General features: G+C 34.2%; 1 pseudogene across 1 annotated transcript; it reads left to right on the top strand.

Annotated features, from left to right (window-relative positions):
- The first annotated feature begins 1,746 nt into the window (after positions 1–1,746).
- On the top strand, positions 1,747–2,968 carry LOC149259106 (uncharacterized; annotated as a pseudogene). The gene is made up of 3 exons (XR_016265127.1): positions 1,747–1,949; positions 2,096–2,171; positions 2,263–2,968. The product of XR_016265127.1 is annotated as an uncharacterized LOC149259106 (transcript).
- Positions 2,969–5,708: the final 2,740 nt, after the last annotated feature.

Below are 5,708 nucleotides of genomic sequence, written 5' to 3'. Positions count from 1 at the left end.
ATTTGTTATTGTTTCTCTTCTCTGGTTTCCTATTCGTGTCATTGGATGGTGGTTCTTGTTGGCAACCCTGATTTGTTTTTGTTACTTGTTCAGCCTGCTTTGCCAGTGGTCACATTAATGGTTCTTTTCTTCTGATGATCCATAAGAGGTAAGTCCACCATTAAGGTAGCAGTTGCACCTGTTGTGGAATTATATTCCATAGATTTTGGATGAATAGGCAGTCTACACCTTTGCAACAAGTAGAAAGCTTATTAGAAGTGCTGACCACAGGGCTCTTCTGGCTTGGGTAGGCAGGGAGATTAATTCTCTTTATCTTATAATATAAGACAGTTATTATGCATATGTCCATTAAAGAGTTCTTGAGTTATGATGAAGAGAATAATTCAAACGAGTGATCTATATAGTTAAGGGTACTCACAGCTTGTCAACAGATATGCATACTCACTTCTTAGTGAACCCTTTATGTTGACTGGCTCCATCTAAGACTCTTGACCATAAACATCAATTTTTGAGAGGGATATCGGGCATCCAAGGTGATTGTTGTGATAAACTAAAGTGTTAAATCTCTTGTCAATCTTCCTATACGATATCAAACACCCCTTAATCTTGATACCTGCATGTCTTTTCAATTAAGGCTCCCCTGAATCTTGATACTTGCATGTCTTTTCAATTAAGGCAGAGGAATTGCAAGACAAATTAGCATTTCATTCTGCTGGTTATTTGCCTAGAATCTGGCAGTGAGGTTTACCACAAGAAATTGCAACAAAGGTTAATTTGGTTTTGCTGGAGTATGTAAGGGATAATCGAATCTAATTATTTTTCTCATTTGTGAGAAGTAACTACTCTAGAAACCTTGGCAGCGCTCCAAAACAAGGTAATTGTAAAGAAGGTTCATTGTTGTAACGCTATACTTGGTACATAATTAACTTCTCATCAGAACCAAAACAAACTTGGAAAATTCATATTAGAGATGTTAAACCAATGAAATAACCTCTTAAAAATTAAGATTCTCAATCACGTTTTTTTATTGAAGTCATTGACTAGAGTTTTATTAATTTCATTTTTTATTCTGATTAAAGACTAAGAGGTCCTATAAACGTATTGGGTCTCCAAGCAGATTATAGTTGCATCCAAGGTGATTGTTGTGATAAACTAAAGTGTTAAATGTCTTGTCATTCTTCCTATACCGTAGCAAACTCCCCTGAATCTTGATACTTGCATGTCTTTTCAATTAAGGCATGAGGAATTGCAAGACACATTAGCATTTCAATTAAGGCAAGAGGAATCACAAGACACATTAGCATTTCATTCTGCTTGTTAATTGCATAGAATCTGACAGTGAGGTTTGCCACAAGAAATTGTAACAAAGGTTTAATTTGGGTTTGCTGGAGTATGTAAGGGATAATCGAAGCTAATTATTTTTGTCATAAGGGATAATCAAGCTAATTATTTTTGTCATTTGTGAGAAGTAACTACTCTAGGAACTTTGGCAGCGCTCCAAAAACAAGGTAATTGTAAAGAAGGCTCATTGTAAAACCCCAAACTTGTTTGAAGAAAAATGAAAGCAATCCAACTATTGTTGCTAAAAGTGGTATTCCATTTATATATTGCTGTTTTGTCTGAGTCTTGAGAGTTCTCAAAGTCTATGGTACTCCATTGTTACATAGGGTGGAAGATCGATCATCAAACAACTCTGATTCATTATTTAACACCTATTTTTGGTAATTTTTATATCCATTATTGTTTATTGTACAGGGGAGGATTACTGTAAGAAATCTGGCAGTTGTGAGCACAGGTCCTGGTCAAAGTGCAGATCAGGCTCAAAGGAAACTTTACATTGGTGGTCTTTCATATGACACGGCCAATGATAAGCTTCTAGAAGTTTTTTCCAAATATGGAGAGATAGAAGAAGGTTCAGCTGCATATGATAAGAATACCAACAAATCCAGGTTACAAATCTAATATACATCGGTTTTCTTTATGATGGGCAGTTTAACATGCTTCTGTTGTTAGAGATTTATGCATGTTTTTCCAAGGCCTAGCTCGTTTGGCTGTATTTGTCTTCGTTAATGCTGTATGTATTTGTCACCAACAGGGGATTTGCTTTTGTGACTTTCAAGACTGTGGAGGCTACAAAGCGGGCTCTTAAGGAACCAAACAAAACCATTGATGTAAGTAATAGCTAGTACTGGATAATGTTGGTCATATTAGTTGAAGGGCAGTTGTTGATCTTGACACCTATGTTCTATGCTTGGCATGCAGGGAAGGACTGTTACTGTGAAACTTGCAGCTGATGGTCAGAAGGAGAAACTATCATCACAGCCTGCAGTATCTCCACAAATGCAGACAGCTTATGGAACAGACTATCCAAGCCTGAACTCATATCATAGGCCAGGGCCACAGGTACCAGTCTCTGCATCACCACCAATTGGTTTCTCAGCATATCCAATCAGGCCTTTCAGCATATGCACCTCAGCCTCCATATGCAACACAACCTACATACGGAGGAATTTCATCTGCTTCTCAATATGGTGTTCGAAGCTCCACAACACCATACAGCTCAAACCAGTATGCAAAATATGCAACATCCCTCCAAGATCCACAACATACCTATACTATTGTTCGACTGGAACTGGCTTTTAATACACCAATTTTTTTATTGAGAAATATGTTCAACAAATCAATGGCAGTTAGTTTGGGATCCTACATGCATTAACAATTTAACTGGACTGTGAAGTAATACTACTGGAGTCCACTTGATAGCAGTCTACTCACTATTTTAAATGTCCACTGGGTTGTTGCGACTTCTGATGAATGTGAAGTTACACATTGTTTGAGCTCAATTTTCTAAAATTCTGTTGCAGGAAGAAGAAATTCGTTATCATATATGTTATCAGTGGAGTTTTCCAACCAATGTACACTCACTGAGCAGTTTTATTTTTATTTGAATGTAAGTTGGTGGCATGCTATGATCTGAAAAAACTAGTTAAAAAATTATGTTTATTTTCTTGTAGACGTGTTGGAGTTTTCCAACCAATGTACACTCACTGAGCAGTTTTGTTTTTATTTGAATGTAAGTTGGTGGCATGTTATGATCTGAAAAAGCTAGTTAAAAAATTAAGTTTATTTTCTTGTAGACGTGTTGGAAAAGATTGTGTTTTCTTTGATAAAGCATTGCTCTCCTCCATATATTTAAATATAAATATATTTGTTGTCTTGGGGTAATATATGTTTTGAAGCCTATGTGTAAATCTCTAGCTTCTTTGGAATTCAAAGGGTTGTCTTCAATCTTCTTTTTGGCAGTATCTACACAAACTACACCTTCCTCAATCTTTCAATCTGCTTTTTGGTAGTATCTACACAAACTACACCTGCCAAAGGGTTGTCTTCAATCTGCTTTTTGGCAGTATCTCCACAAACTACACCTTCCTCAATCTTTTGCAGAGACATGTATACCATGGTGTTGGCAATCTCATCTTGATGAAGTTTCTTATCCCCTGAATACTCTATGAAGAAAATTTGAAGAGCTTGAGAAACTTTCTGCAGTTTTCCATTCCTGAAAATTAGAATCGGAGCATTCAAAATCAATGAATATGTCAACAACATTATAGTTTAGGGATCAAATTTGTTGCCTTTAATACCATTCTAAGGCCATATTACCGATGACAGTATGGTGCCCAATCTCAACTGTAAAATGAATCAAATAGTAAAAACCTAATGGTTGAAATTGTTCCATGCTTGCAGAATGACTATTTTGTCAGTCTCCTCTTCATTCTTAGCACTTGTGGATGCATAACAGATTTCACTCAGATAGGAGTGGATATACTCATATACTCATGGATATACTCACAGGGAATTACTTTCATTCATATACTCACTCATGGATATACTCACAGGGAATTACTCTCATTCATATAGTAGTGGATATATAGGAGTGGATATACTCATGGATATACGCACAGGGAATTACTTTCATTCATATAGTAGTGGATATATTCACGGGGAATTACTTTAGTGGATATATATGAGTGGATATACTCATGGATATACGCACAGGGAATTACTTTCATTCATATACTCACTCATGGATATACTCACAGGGAATTACTCTCATTCATATAGTAGTGGATATACTCATGGATATACGCACAGGGAATTACTTTCATTCATATAGTAGTGGATATATTCACGGGGAATTACTTTAGTGGATATATATGAGTGGATATACTCATGGATATACGCACAGGGAATGACTTTCATTCATATACTCACTCATGGATATACTCACAGGGAATTACTCTCATTCATATAGTAGTGGATATATAGGAGTGGATATACTCATGGATATACGCACAGGGAATTACTTTCATTCATATAGTAGTGGATATATTCACGGGGAATTACTTTAGTGGATATATATGAGTGGATATACTCATGGATATACGCACAGGGAATTACTTTCATTCATATAGTAGTAGATATATTCACGGGGAATTACTTTCACTCAGATAGAGTGGATATGTTAATGGATATGCTAACAGGAACAGTGATTCAGCAACCTATAAACATAAAATATAAATACATGAAATGAAATGATCGATGGAGTTACATAAAATACAACCTAAACATAAAATATAAATACATGAAATGAAATGATCGATGGAGTTACATAAAATACAACCTATCGATGGAGATGGAGTTACATAAAATACAACCTATAAACATGATCGATGGAGTTAGATAAAATACAATGGTCCAAAGAAATAACAAAGAATAACGGATTTCACTCAGTTAGGAGTGGATATATTCGTGGATATACTCACAGGGAATTACTTTCATTCATATATAAAATACAAATACATGAAATGATTGATCGAATTAGATAAAATACAATGGTCCAAAGAGATAATAAATAATACCATTTTTTGTTATCTCATACAATATGATATCTCAATTGAATTGGATGTCCTAAATTACACAATAAACAACATTGGGTCCAAAACTGCAAAGTGTGTTGGTTTTGCTTTTACAATAAAAGCAAGTCACGACCAATAGGTGAGTTGTATTATAAATGCATTGAATACCATCATAACTTAATAAGTCTCACTTGTTTAAGAAATTTATGTGTATAATTTAACTTGTTTAATAGGTGAGTTGTATTATAAATACATTGAATACCATCATAACTTAATAAGTCTCACTTGTTTAAGAAATTTATGTGTATAATTTAACTTGTTTAACTCAATTGAATTGGATGTCCTAAATTACACAATAAACAACATTGGGTCCAAAACTGCAAAGTGTGTTGGTTTTGCTTTTACCATAAAAGCAAGTCACGACCAATAGGTGAGTTGTATTATAAATGCATTGAATACCATCATAACTTAATAAGTCTCACTTGTTTAAGAAATTTATGTGTATAATTTAACTTGTTTAATAGGTGAGTTGTATTATAAATACATTGAATACCATCATAACTTAATAAGTCTCACTTGTTTAAGAAATTTATGTGTATAATTTAACTTGTTTAAGAAATTTATGTGTATAATTTATGATATTTGAAGTTTCGATTAAGAGTGTTATGAGTTTGAAGTTATAGCCAATGCCTGTATTGTAAATGCAATGAATAACATTTTAACTTAATAATAAATCTTGCTTTTTTAAGAGCTAAATATGTATAGAATTTATGGTATTTAAAGTTTTGGTTA

This window comes from Pinus tabuliformis, chromosome 6, assembly GCF_031772625.1.
Source record: "Pinus tabuliformis cultivar Carrire ecotype Pingquan chromosome 6, CPIR1, whole genome shotgun sequence".
NCBI lineage: Eukaryota > Viridiplantae > Streptophyta > Pinopsida > Pinales > Pinaceae > Pinus > Pinus tabuliformis.
This window is presented reverse-complemented; position numbering and strand designations above follow the sequence as displayed.